Raw genomic sequence first — 15264 nt, forward strand, 5'->3', positions numbered from 1 at the left:
ACTAGCACCTCAGCCACAACATCTCCGGGACCAGTGGTGCCTGTTGTCACAGGTATGTGGAGTGCACCGGCCACCAGGACACCCTGTGTGGCACGGAGCCACAGCACAGCCAGTCCCCCCCCCCTGTGAAGCACCAGAAGTTGGCCAGTGCCCGGTGGGAGAGGGGGAAGACTCCAGCCACCCAAGCCGCTCCCAGGGGTCCCGGTGGGAGTGTGGACTCAGCTGTGACTCCTCCCAAGGTGGGGAAGGGCCAGAAGAAACCCGGCAAGTCTGGGAGGAGCAGCACGGCGGAGAAGACCGCCATCATCCACGCTGGCCAGTAGGGCCCCGCCAGCCCCATTGTCGCTGTCCAGGATGGCCACCCCAGCCCCATTGTCGCTGCCCAGGAGGCCACCGCCCCCCATCGTCGCTGCCCAGGAGGGCCACCCCAGCCCCATCGTCGCTGCCCAGGAGGCCACCGCCAGCCCCATCGTCGCTGCCCAGGAGGCCACCGCCAGCCCCATCGTCGCTGCCCAGGAGGGCCCCACCAGCCACAGTCCAGCTGCCTAGGAGGGCCCCGCCAGCCGCAGCCCAACTGCCCAGGAGGGCCCGCCAGCCACAGCCCAGCTGCCCAGGAGGGCCCCGCCAGCCACAGCCCAGCTGACCAAGGAAGGACCGCCAGCCCCAGCCCAGCTGGGCAATGAAGGACCGCCAACTCAAGCACCGCTGAACAGGGCAAGGACCGCCAACTCAAGCACCACTGACCGGGCAAGCACCGCTGAACAGGGCTAGAACCGTCAACTCAAGCACCGCTGAACAGGGCAAGCACCGCCAACTCAAGCACCGCTGAACAGGGCAAGAACCGCCAACTCAAGCACCGCTGAACAGGGCAAGCACCGCTGAACAGGGCAAGGACCGGCAACTCAAGCACCACTGAGCAAGGCAAGCACCGCTGAACAGGGCAAGAACTGCCAACTCAAGCACCGCTGAACAGGGGAAGCACCGCCAACTCAAGCACCTCTGAACAGGGCAAGCACTGCTGAACAGGGCAAGGACCGCCAAATCAAGCATCGCTGAACAGGGCAAGCACCGCTGAACAGGGCATGGACCGCCAACTCAAGCACCGCTGAACAGGGCAAGGACCGCCAACTCAAGTACTGCTGAACAGGGCAAGGACCGCCAACTCAAGCACCGCTGAACAGGGCAAGCACCGCCAACTCAAGCACCGCTGAACAGGGCTAGCACTGCCAACTCAAGCACTGCTGAACAGGGCAAGCACCGCTGAACAGGGCAAGGACCGCCAACTCAAGCACCGCTGAACAGGGCAAGGACCGCCAACTCAAGCACCACTGAACAGGGCAAGGACCGCCAACTCAAGCACCGCTAGCCCATGAGCGGCAGGGGCACTGATGCAACAGGGACCGTCACGGGGTGAGTGATGCACTCTGGGCACCAGTCCCCCTCCAGAACCAGTGGAGAAAGACATCCACTACCTCAGTCCTTGACAGGATGAAGCACTCTGGGCACCAGTCCCCCTCCAGAACCAGTGGAGACATGCATCCACTACGTTTGTCCTTCCCAGGATGAAGCACTCTGGGCACCAGTCCCCCTCCAGAACCAGTGGAGACATGCATCCACTACCTCAGTCCTTCCCAGGATGAAGCACTCTGGGCACCAGTCCCCCTCCAGAACCAGTGGAGACATGCATCCACTACCTCAGTCCTTCCCAGGATGAAGCACTCTGGGCACCAGTCCCCCTCCAGAACCAGTGGAGAAAGACATCCACTCCGTCTGTCCTTCCCAGGATGAAGCACTCTGGGCACCAGTCCCCCTCCAGAACCAGTGGAGACATGCATCCACTACCTCAGTCCTTGGCAGGGTGAAGCACTCTGGGCACAAAGCCCCCTCCAGAAGCCAGTGGAGAATGTTATCCACTTGAGAGACTGTGGCTTTGCACTCCCCAGGATGCAGCAGCGGGCAAACCACACACTGTAGAGACTTGATAGACTGTGGCTATGCACTCCCGAGGATGCAGCAGTGGGCAAACCACCCACTGTAGAGACTTGAGAGACTGTGGCTTTGCACTCCCCAGGATGCAGCAGTGGGCAACCCACCCACTGTAGAGACTTGAGAGACTGTGGCTTTGCACTCCCCAGGATGCAGCAGTGGGCAACCCACCCACTATAGAGACTTGAGAGACTGTGGCTTTGCACTCCCCGGGATACATCAATGGGCATGGAGGCCCCTCGTGGATCTGGCGTCGTGCACTCATCCGGCTGAGGTGCACCCCCCTTCCCTTCCCCCTGAGGTGCCTGTTGTATTTCTATCTGATGCCCCTGCAGTGTTCTCTCTGTTTTGATCTGGTATCGTGTGTGGGCCTCGCCCATGCATTTTAGGCCCAGTGGTCCACGGACTATGAATAGTGCAATACCTGCACTACTAATCGTGGTGTATATTTTGTTAATAGTGTATATATGTATATTTTTGCTTACTGAATTTTGATATATTACAATGGTTACACTCATTTTCTATTCTCTTTGCATTCTTCCGGGGGGTTTTGGGGGTGTAACTATAATGTATAGATATGCATTAGTGTGTGTGTTGTAGTGGGTGAGGGTGGGGGTGGGGGTGTTGCGCGCTGTGTGTGTTTGTCCCTGTTTTTTGCCTCCCCCCTCCCCTGTGTCGTAGGTGCAGTACTCACCGTGGTCTTCGCCGCCGGTGTTGGTGCTCCTTGTACAGGAGCAGGAAGACTATCGCAGGGAGAATTTGGAGTTCTGGGTCCATGGTGTCCTCCTTTCTCGTGGAGTGTGAAGAGGTGAGCGTTTTCCCTTCCAAATTCCTGTTTCCGCCGTGTTTTTATCCGCGGTGTATCCGCCCCAGAAAAGGTGGCGGATTGGCCTGTCATACTAGTGTGGGCGGTGCATTGTCCACCGCCTGTCTGTTGGTGGTGACTGCTGAGCTGTTTGTTTGTACCGCCGTGGCGGTCGGAGTGTTAAAGTGGCTGTCTTTGTTGGCGGTTTCCGCCACGGTCGTAATTCCAATTTTTTTTCCGCCGGCCTGTTGGCGGTCTTACCGCCGCTTTAACACCGTCCGCCAGGGTTGTAATGACCACATATGTCTGCAACAGCCATAATGTACGCCAGGGGGACATTCTGGCATTAGGAGCCCGCAAAAATGGTGCAATGAATCTACAAGATTTCACTGCGCCATGTTTGGCCTAATTTTTAACGCCTGCTCAATGCAGGCATTAAAATGATGCACTCATTTTAACCAATGGCCCTCCTTGCACTTTGCTGCACTAGCATCAAAATGTTTGCTGTGAGTGAAGCAAAGCGCCACAATAGCCTCAAAATGTATGACACTATTGGCCTAAGGTGCGCCATGGGTCCGTTACGTGGGTAGGGGCAACGCAAGAAACTGGCGCATCAGTGGACGGAAGAAAACTGCGCATCAGCACTGATGCGCCAGCTTCTTGCAAATTATCCTTCACACAAAGTAGTTCTCTTCAATGATAAGGATTACCATAGCACTGTGTGCTTTTTCAGATTAAAAGAACTATCTTTCTTTTAGCAATTGGTTTGTTTATATAAGGAAAGGCCTGGTATCTTCCCCTGCAATAAAGTTTTACAAAAACGCTGTCAAAACAAAAACAAGCTTTGACAAAGCCAAAATGTAGGCATCCAATGCCAGTCCTACTGGATTTACAAACACGTTGATTACTGCTAGTCTCAGCGCTGACAGGATCGGCCCCTGATTGTGAAAAACCAACACATATTATATCAACAATGATACCTTCGGAGCACAGCTCCTTTATCCCCTTCTATATAACAACAGCTAAATGAAGCAAAAAAGTGTTTGCTTTATTATTTGCAATGGTGCAAAACCCACTTAATATAACCTCCAATATATGCCAAAGGTGGCACCAGGCTTCAGCATGAGGTGAAATAGCTTTGTAAGTCTGGCAGGGAGATCGTGAGGTCCATCTTTCATAGGTGCACACCAAGGGCTAACTGAGTAATTGCTCTACAAATTGAAAGTGCCCCAGGCTCTTAACATAACTAGAACCGAGGAATTTGCTTCTAGAAGACCTAAGGATCCTTAGATGATTATCACACGCTACAGACATTCCACGTTTTGCTCACGTGCTTGTTTTCTGCGTGGTGAAATCGTTATTTGTCATTTCTTTCTTTCAACAGAATATAGAACGCTTCTATGTACCTCTAAGCTACTCACAGATGTGCCTAGATGCACGTAAAAACATGGTTTTCACAGAACTGGTAGAGTTTTGAATACTGGGTAAAAATACAAAATGCAAGCAAGCGCAATCATACTAATGGGTCACCTGACTGTGGACGAGGTGCTTCCTGTGAAGCGTCTTTAGAGTTAAATGTGTCTTCAAAAGGCACTATTACTGAACCCTTTTGCCCAATTAAATATTGTGGGAGGAAAACGATGGAACAGAGATGTTTACAATACTGTATACTATAGGCGCTGAAAGTTGCACGAGGACTAGCCCGTGTGGGGTTCACAGATTTTTAACTACTTCGAAGGGACAGATAACAAAACATTTTTCACTGGCATAATTTCATGTCTTTGGTGGTGAATTAAGGCAGTGCTTGGTGCAATCATCTTATTATCAATGCATGTTTCTGGAGATGTTAATGTCTGACAAGAATGATTAAGTGTACTTCCCTGTTCTGTTGTGCTTTCGTGCTGAATTGTTGCAATGTAGTGTTGTGTTGTACAGTGGTTGTTGTATTGTGTTTTAACTGTTGTTTTGTGCCTAACTGTTGTGTTGTGCCCTGTTATGCTTTAATTGTATGTTTCTATTTCCATTTTATTGCGTGCTTTTATGTTCTGTTTTCCCTAAACAAGTCAACAAATGCAGCTACATTTTCTGACCAAAGCAGGACATGCCTTTAAAATTCCTGTGACAATTACCTCTCTCTAAGGACATACAATAGTGCTGTTCAACTATTTAAGACATCAGTCAACACAAAACTATGGCAGAGACTGTCTTAAGTTTGCACATCTGTGCTCACTTTATGTGATAGGGATCCACATCTCCATTTGTGCTAATTGCCTCACAGACTAGAGCTGGTTTGCCTCTTTTACAGTTCGACAAGTTCTACTTTTTCTGCTGAAAATGCATTACTTTAGTTGGGACTCCTGCAACACTACTCATTTTGATATAATATGTTATATGTCTCTCTGTGGATTTATGTACGTTCTAGTGCACAGTACTATGCAATGCAGATTCCATGCGGTTGGCCCTGCTGAAATAGTAAATTAAATGTGAGAAAAAAAGGGTTGAAAAGCGCAATAAAAGGAAGTAAGCAGCCCGGTAGCACTTTCTCAGATGCCAGACCCTCCTAAAAACATTTTTGAGAGAACCTGATGAGTGGGACGAGCAGTGGAGAGTGTTGCAGGAAGTTACAATAGAGCATGTTGTTGGGAGGTGAGGAACAAATGGGGTAGAGAGCAAGAAAGCACATGCACTCCCATGGAAGGCTGTACACAAAATAAAAAAGTTTCCCCTCAAGTGAGAAGTGAAAGGATACATTTTCTCCAGTCAGCTCACTGAGTCCAAAATGCTTCTGCTTGTGATAAACACAGCAATAGAGAGGAAAACCATTGAATCAAGAGCAAATGCATTGGATAGACAAGTAAGTCTAGCCACTGATCAAGAACCTCTACTCTAAGTATATGGTCTGTACTAAAAACAAAAGGACTGCCAAGACAGATAAAGCTATTTGTAGCCATGACCTAAACAAAATTCAACCGATGAATGCTTAGTCAAAAGCTTCTCACTTTACATGAAGTGTTCCTTTTCAAAGAAAGATGTTCGTGTGTGAGAACGAAGACCTATGTCTTACTTCTCAAAAAGGATCTTACTTTTTGTATAGAATTTCATGCCGCATTACTACATTTATATTCCTGTAAATAACATGTTTTGTTAATACTTAAATTAATGCAACTTGATTTAACGACTTTAGAAGGATACAAGTCTGAGTTGTCCTTACAAAAAGTCAGATGCTAGACCTGTGGCTAGCATTAACTCACTGAGAACAACTGGTAGTTAAAAGTGTTTGATCTGTCATGTTTTGTCTGAACACTATAGTCAGCATCCCCTGAAAATCCTATTTGTCTCCTGGGGAATATGGCCAGCTGGTTAGCCAAAATGTTGTAAAATGTACTACATTGGTCGTTCAAAATGAGGTTCTTCTGCAAATATCAATGTCCTAACTGACTCCCTTTGTGTTTTACTAAGCCAGTTGAAGATAGGCAAGGGCATGATCGTTTTACTGGAAGGTTATATTTATTTACAATCTTTGTTTCTCTTTTTTAGCATATTTACTGATGTGTGCTCTTCCTAAGTCTGAAAATTGGGTAACACCATGTAGAAGATAACTTTGTGTTTTTCCCCATGCCATCTTTGAAAATATTGGGTTTGGATCACCATAGCATAGTTTCTGAAGTTCTTGCTACATTCAGCATGCTCTTAGGATGAGACACTGGTTGAGAGTTTTATCTTTCTTGATAAGTACAACAAAAAAAAGGGCATGAAGTAGTTTAAGGTCATCAAAGTGGGAAGCCTTCACAACTTCACGAAAATGTTAGGTTGGGAAAAGTGGATGTGGTGAGAGAGGAATGTTTTGATCACTTCAGCATACATAACAGCTTGGCCATTATCCTTACTGACTGAGGAATTTAGCAAGAGGAGCAGATGAGCAAGTTACAGACAGACTACAACGCAGGCATGAACACAGCCACTGGTTGTATGCCAATATATCAAAATCAATAATATTAAATTACAAAATATCAACTCCACAATATTGACTACCACAGTATCATTAAGATAAGCAATATACAGAGATGTACTGAGTTTTTATTGTATTGTTCAATTACTGTAGTCTTTTGCTATCTCTTGCCTAAGCCCTGAAGCATTTTCTCAGCATTCAGGACATCATTACTATATCTGTATGGCATCAACGGGAGAAGGGGGTATTGGAAGTAGCCAGGTTTAATAGTGTTGAGTTTAGATGTCATGTGTGAAGCTTGGAGAGTGGTCTTCAGGCCAGACGTAGCAACATGTACGCAAGTGTTATGTATGTGGTGGTAAGCAAGGAGTGTGAGGATAGGATCAAAACTAATATATAGAAACCAGCCCATGAATAAGACATGTCTTTATTTGTGTTCTGAATTGTTAATGCTTTAACGAAGGTCCTTATCCTCTTTGAGAGTATATTTCAGAGCTTGTGTCAGCACCTAGAAAGTGGTTCCACCTAGGCTAATTGTTTGGTACAATGCCATTATCAGGCCTGGAGCCATATTTAAGATATAATATCGCCTCATTATGCATTGCAGGAAGTTTTGTCCTGTCCCATAAATCACTCTATGGGGGGTAAGGAAGAGGAGCTATGGAAGAGGAAGTAAAGAAGCGGAGCTAGGTAGATTTTAAAAATAAGGGTGCAATTGTTGATCTTTTTGGAACAACAACTTTGATAGAGTAAGTTGAGGTCTTGAATTGTGGTAGTGACAAATTGGGATTTGGGATTTATCATTAAAGTGCAATTTTATCAATGCTTTAGATACCTGCTTTGGATTCCCGCTTTTGATAATTGTATCATAGAGGGGTTTGGCTAATATTTGGTGGTCACCTGTATCACAGGCTGATGATAGGTGGAGTAGGAGTAGAGCAATCACTCAGTGTCTGCAGATTTCTTGAGGTTATTACATATGGAGAATAAGCGCGTCTCTGAGCCTAGAACATTTTGTTTGCTGCAGGATGAGATCTGTGACAACAATGCCCTTTTCATTAGCTTACATATGAATTCTTCATTTAAAGTTGGTCTGAAATTCCGTGGTTTGGCTTAGTAGAGGTTTGTTTTCAACGTGCATGACAAAACACATTGATAGGGAGGATTTGATGATCTTTTTCTGTAGGATGGCAGTAGAGGATTCCAGTAGAATGTTTTTAAGACATTTAGAGGGCATGGATATTCAGAGGAGCCTGACAATTGTATGCTTGTGGATACGTCAACAGATACCTTTTCAGTCAGTTGGTTGAATTAGCTCATGTTTGATTGTATAGTCATGGGTGCCAGTTTTGGTTGTGATAAAGGTAACTGGTATTTGCTGCATAAGTTGGAATGGAAGTAGGATTTGAGGATGACAGCGTCTCAGTGCTTTACATTTGTTTGGGCATAGGTAGGGTTACTGACTTTATAGACTATTTTGAAGGGCTCTTTGGTGGGGTTTGCTGCCTCCATGAAGTATTTGTTGCAGAGGAATATTTTTTATTTAGGTTCAATCGATTTTGCACTGCTTTTGAAGTCACTTTTTATCATTAGAATTATGGGATTTGTTTTCAGTCTACTGAAGTTTTATTCCAGAGTTGAACGATCCTGCATTTGATAGGTCATAGATGTGTTGATTTTGAGAGAAAGTGTAATGTCATATAACCCAATAAGGCATTAGTGAAACTGTTTTACTGACATTTTCATCTCAAAAGGGAAGGAAACAAAGAGTATTTCTTTAATCAAGCTTAGTTTAAAGTTTTTTTGTGGTCTGTAAGATACTGTTGTACTATATTCTGGGGAAGATTGGGTGTAGAATGGAAGGTTAAATTTATGTTGGAGGTTGTGGTGATCACTTTAAATGACAGGGGTGTTCCCCTGTTACTTTTTCAGTGTGGGTGGGTTCAGTGTCCTATCGGTGAATGTGTAACCCTTCAATGTTAGCAATTAGGCCAGAAGTCTGTCATAGTTCTGGCTTATCAAACCACATTTTAAGGTCCCAATGATGCAACGGTTCACTCACTCAGTATCACTCACACTTTCACACTTGCGGTCACACTTATTTTCACAGTCTCATTTTCACTGATCCATTCTAAAAAATTCTCACTTATTCTCACTTACTCGGATTCACTTTTTCTCACTCAGAGTTACAGTCACTGTCACTCTCACTTATTTTTACATACGCCTGTCATTCACTCTCACTTACTTTTACTCACACAAACACAACACGCACATGTGCTGACACACTAACACACATATACACACTCTCACCCACACTCAACATTTGACAGATTTCTCATGCTTACCTTCAGCTGACTGGGCTGGTCCACTTCGTGTGGCTGTTGCTGAATAGACAGACCCTCCAGAAAGACACACAGCTCCACCCATCATGCGTCAGGGACTGAAGCAGGTAACATAGATGAAGCTTGCACAGATTCCCTCTTTCAGCATCTTGCCTTTTCACCTCACCCTCTCCTATCACATCCAAAGGTGGGGTCAGTGAGGCTTCTGAAACTACCCCATTCTGTGACAAGATTGGAGAGCGTGAGGTGACACAATATAGAACTGTGGTCGTAGATACTAAAGGACTGGATCATAAAGCACCTCAGGCTATCTTTACAGGGGATGCTAAAGCAAATCATCGATTGGGAGGCATCAGCCTTGCCAGGCTCCTGAGACCAGAGCTGAGACTTTGCCAGCCCTGGACACTATCTGAAGGCTGGAGGAAGAGCTTGTGTGCACCTACTCCAGCCATAAGACAGCTCCGGCGCCTCGGACTGAAGCAATGGTCAGCATTTTTAATATTATAACAACAATGAATAATAGGATATTATTCACTATTCATATAATTGAAAAGTAAGAAAAGAAAGAAGGCGAAGTCCCGTCGCCCGTAAAACTAGCCTCTACTGCAAGGTGTACCTGCTAACTGGAGGAAAAGAAGTTGTTATGTACAAAAATACATAACGAGCTAAGATTATTATCTGTTAGTTCAAACTTTATTTGAGTGGTATATTTTCCTTTTCAGTCTTCAATTGATAAGCACACTTCTCGAGCATACAATGCATGATGTTGTACCAATGCATGGCGTAATTTACAATTTAGAAAACTGTAGCGCGAGTAATGTTTTTCCTGGGCTGTGTTGGATAATATTCTCAGTATGTAAAGGAGAGGTAGGACAAGGCATAATTTACATTCTCTACTCTGGCAGGTTGGCTGACTTTGCAATGTGATTAACTTAATTTATCGTATACAAATAAGCGAATCCATATTTCTTTGTTCTATGCAGAATCAGACAGTGAGATCATCTTACACCACAGAACTTCCAAGAAGCTTCACACAATACTGAAAAAGCAACTGCATCACAGGCCTTTTCTCAGAACTGCAACACTATACTGAACAGCCTCATCCCACACAGAGCATTGGCAAAAGACCATTTGCCTCATAATGAAAACTTTTTTTCATATAGCAGTAAGTAGCTCATACTTTGCCATTACATAGCTTTGAAAATAACATATGACCTTTGACCCAAATCAGTGGTATTTTGTTTTCTCAGCCCCAGAAGACTGAAACACACAGTTAACAATGCCTGATGTTGAAGATGTAGGGCTATATCACAAAACATTGTCACATGTTTTTGGTAGTAAGTAAGGCAGAGCACGGTGTAAACACTTTTCCACTGTATGATTATAGCAGATCTGTGGTTGTATTAATGAGGGGCAAGAGTATTTGCACATCTTTACTGTGTTGCATTTTGTTGTGCTAGTAATATGTTGTGCTGAATTTGTGTGCTGTATATTTGTATTGTGTTATTTTTATGTGGTACTGTAGTTGTTGTATTGCATTATGTTGTCACTGCTCTATTGTGTTGTTCCTTGTTATGAATACGTTATGTTGTTATTTTGTCTAATGTTATTCTATTGTGCTTTTTTGCTGTGCGCTATAATTACTTTAGAGATGTCACCAAATGTTGACACATTTCCAGCTAATAACAGCAGATCCCTTTAAAGTTCTAGTGACAAGGAGACATTCACCACTGTCTAAGGTGGTAAAATATTGTACAAAGAGAGCACTAGAAATCGTAATTTAAGATAGGTCTCAATCACAGTTTTGGGCTGACTGACGTCTTAAATAGTTGAGAGGTACTGCAGTGGTATCTTACCACGTTAGACACCAGTAAATGGATCCTTTCACAGTAACTTTAAACCCATAAGGGTGGGGGTTGGCCACTGGCCGATGCACGCACACCCTCCCTGGTGCGGGTGACGACCAGTGGCGGACAACAGGGAGAGGTTGAAAAATCCTCCAGTGCTTCGCTTTTTAATTTTTTATTTAAATCCCTCTCAGGAGAAACTGAAGAGCTTCCTCCTGCCCCTCCCCCTGCTCGCCCACCTCTCAGTGATGTCAGCGCACCATGAGGCGTGCTGACGTCACACTTCATTTTCCCCACCTGAGCAGGCAGCAGCAGGTAAGGTCTCTTTCTGCTCCCGTGGGGAAAACGGGCCCAAATGGGCCTCCCCACTATTCGGGAAGGCCTCGTTTGAAAAGGGAGATTCTACCCTTTCAAACGAGGCCTTCCTGAAATGATTTGCTGGCCCTGGATCACAGCCGCGCTGCGATCCAGGGCCAGGAAACCCCACTAGACACCAGGAATTTCACTTGGGGAGATTGGCCTCCTCTAAAAACGGGCCGCCCCCACCCCCTGGGCCATATTTTTTTAAAAAAAATGTTTGTTTACCCTGGGCGGAGCGTGGCGGGATTGCAACCCCCAGGGGTGAAAAATATACAGATAAAAAATTTGAAATAAAAAAAAAATGAAACTGACAGGGGGTCGCCTGTGAGCAGGGCTGACCACTGTTGGGGCAGTTTTTTTTAATAGCTGTATGGTTTCCCTGGGGGACGCAATGGCCCCCCCCAGGGAAACCATACAGCCATTAAAAATTATATATTGATCTATTCATCTATATATAGATATATATCCACATAGATAGAATCCGTAGAGGAGGTCATGGGAGTGGGAGCACCAATAATGATTGTTGGACTGGGCACCAGAGGCGCTAAAGCCTGTGACAATTTGTATGTGACAAGGTGAAGTAATAGTGTGTCTTTTTTTCAGTATCTTGAGAGAACGTGCTGATTGAGGGAGGAACAAAGGTAAGGTGACCTTTACTGTTGCACGCATCACACACACACACACACCCACCAGCAATTTTGTGACTGTCTACGTAGGCTAGTGTTTTAGAGTGACCGTTTATCCAGTAGCAGAGATGGCGTCTCGTTGGATGACTGCTGCTCCAGCCCTAACTCAGGTTATAGAGGACAGCTCTGACATAGGATCAGAGACTGAGAAAGCAGATACTGAGACAGCATCTGAGGGATAGGACAATGGTGTAGACTCTGGGAATGATTTTTCAGTCGGAGGAGTCCCATCTGACAACTCCTCTTCCAGTGATTCTGAGGGAGGTGATGAGGACAGTCCTACAGGGTTAAAGGCATGTGTTGCATTTTGCTAGGAGTGTAGCAGTGTTTCTTGGCATCTCTAAAATAGAAGAGAGAACATAACATAACAACATACACAAAGAAATGTGACACAATAAAACAGGGTATGACACAACAAAACAATCATAGTAGAACACAACAATTCTAGTACACAACAACAACATCACAGTGAAACAATGCACCACGAAAACATGACAATACAAACTAAATTCACCATTACAGTCAAATGACACACAACAGTCATACACAACATTTTTCTCACATACCCACAACCTCCATAATCTTACTTTCATATTATGGTGGTAAAAGGTGTTTGCAGCAAACAGTGCCTTAGTTATCACCAAGGGCATGAAACAGCACAACTAAAAATGATTGTGACCTGGCCCATGTCCTAAATCCCTTTATGTCATGTTGCCCATTAACTGCAGAATGGCCCATGATCTTCAGATTATGCTCAAATTTCAGCAAGAAGTTATCTTGCTGATCTTTTACACCAGCTTAACATTGTGTAACACTCTGTATCTGGACCTTACTAAATAAATGGGTATGAGTTTTTAGACTACCCAGCTATCTTGACCCAGCTATCCTGAAAATAAATTGATGTTAGCTCCAGAATCCCACCAAATAAGAACACAGATTAAAAATGATAACAATAAATAAAATACTGCTTCTTGAGTGCAGTACAATTAGATCGGAAGAAATATACAACATATATGTTCCATGTGCAAAGGTATGTTATGCGTATGCCTGCGAGGGTATCCTGGTGCTGCACAGGTGTGCGGTTAGCCCTGTCCATCGTGGGTTGGTTAATTGAAAACCCAGGTGTTCAGCTTCTTGCAAAATTCAAGAAAAGAAGACAAGGCTCTGATGTAGAGTGGAGACCATTCCATGCTTTAGGAGTGATGTAAGAGAATGTTCATTCTCCTGATCTGGTTCTGGACATTCATGGGATGTGAGCGAGTAGGAGTCCTGTGGAGTGGAGGTGCCTGGGTTGTGAGTGGAAGGAGTTGCGACTGTTCAGGTCTGTGGGGCCGGAGTTGTGTAGTGCCTTAAATGTGAATGTGCAGCAGTTGGTTTAAGCATATTTATGTATTGGGAACCCGTGGAGCTCCCTGAAGTGTAGTGTGATATGAATTCTGTGTAGGAGGTTCAGGAGGAGCCTGGCTGCTAAGTTCTGGATGGCTTGTAGTCTTCTAGTGAATTGCAAGGTGATCCCAGCGTGGACATTGTTCCTGTGGTCGAACTTGCTAGTGACTACAACATGGGTGTCAGTTTTTCTACTGTTTCTTGGGTGACATTTGAAGTTCCTCCTGAACACCTTCAGGATGTGTAAGCAAGATGCAGTGACGGCGCTTACTTGTTCAGTCATGTCCAGTTTGGTGTTGATGATTACTTTGAGGTCCCTGGTGCTGGTGAGGGTCCGACTTAGGGCACCATCAGTTGGTGTTGTCTATAAGTGGAATAGCAACAGATTCAAGTCAAAGCATTAAGATTAGCTTGAACAAAGTCACTTATGTGATAGAAATAGAACCAATGATAATGACTTGAAAGCCTAATTTAGTAGTCTACCCTGGTTTGTGGAATCAAACTACATGCAGGATTCATGGACAGCCCAATAATTCTGCACCTTAGACCTAGAAACATTTCTAGTGTATCCATAGCTATTTAAATGCAAAAAGATTCTTTTGAATGGCTTTCAGAAGAGTTGAAGGATGAATTATTTTGTCATATGCAGCAAAGTAATAGATGAAACATGAAGGGTTAGTGATATATACAGAGCAGTGTACCAATTTATACATTGGGGTTTTGAGTGCATTGTGCAACTGGGAGCATTTGGTTTGAAGAGAATACGTTGTTGGAGTTGGAGAAGTTCTGGAGGAGAAAGGATTAAGAGAAGGCTTGTCCTCATTGTTTTGACGTAATTCTTACATTTCCAAGACTTTTATTAAGTTTGAGAGTTTAAAAGATTCATTATTTCTGGAATTTCTTTATAAACATTGGCGTACTGCTTACAGCGTTGATAGTGCTCAATGTATTATTTGGTGTGTTAGTGAGCACAGTCTTGCTACCACTCCTGGGCTATAACTTACCTTCCACAGTAAAAAAAAAACATGTTTAAAGATTTAAACAAAGATGAAGAAATTTCCAGTGTACTTTCTGCTTCCTAGGCACAAGTATAGTACTATCTTACTACAGAAAGAAAAACAAAATTATTTCTTTGGAAAACGTTCTTATCTCTCACCAACACAGACCATTTCATCCAAAGATATGTAACCCATTATTTTAAGGATCACTTACATATATTAGCTTACGTCAGGTAGTTGCATGAATTATTTATTTCTATTATCTCTTCCTAATGCCATTGTAACATATATATTCCACATAATGAAAATAAGTGTGATCCCATGTCATTCAACCGGCATTATGCTTTCTTAGACATAGATCACCAGTTCAAATCGAGTATAATCCCAGGAGCTAAATAACAAAGGGTGGTATTTAGCCACTGCAGTTTTTACTTCACTATTGTGGGTTTCACACCTTTGAACAGGAATAACATTCTGCTTTTTTTACTTTTTGAATCTTGAAAAACGCTTGAACAGTACGGTTTTTCCTCCACTACTTGTGCTAGATTTTTTCTGGTGTAAATTATGCAGCACAATGCACGAATGTGTCCTAAGTGTACAAAAGTTGGATTCCCTGTACATGGGTAAATGGAAATTCGGGCCAGAATCTGGGTTGTCGTGATGAGTCTAATGAGGCCCTAGAAGGAAACCATGTGCCACACAGGAAAATATTGCTTTCCTACAACTTTATACCTCAAATAATGGACTTATTCACAAATATTTTGCTGTGATTTTCTCCAAGAGTATTTTACAGTTGCTCACAGCAAATATATTTTTCAAGTGCTCCAAAACGAGTCATACTCATATACTAAAAAAGGTTTACTTGGTGCATGAAAACTACTAATTTCATTTATTAGGGGGAATTG

Source organism: Pleurodeles waltl, chromosome 8 (genome assembly GCF_031143425.1).
Source record: "Pleurodeles waltl isolate 20211129_DDA chromosome 8, aPleWal1.hap1.20221129, whole genome shotgun sequence".
Classification (NCBI taxonomy): domain Eukaryota; kingdom Metazoa; phylum Chordata; class Amphibia; order Caudata; family Salamandridae; genus Pleurodeles; species Pleurodeles waltl.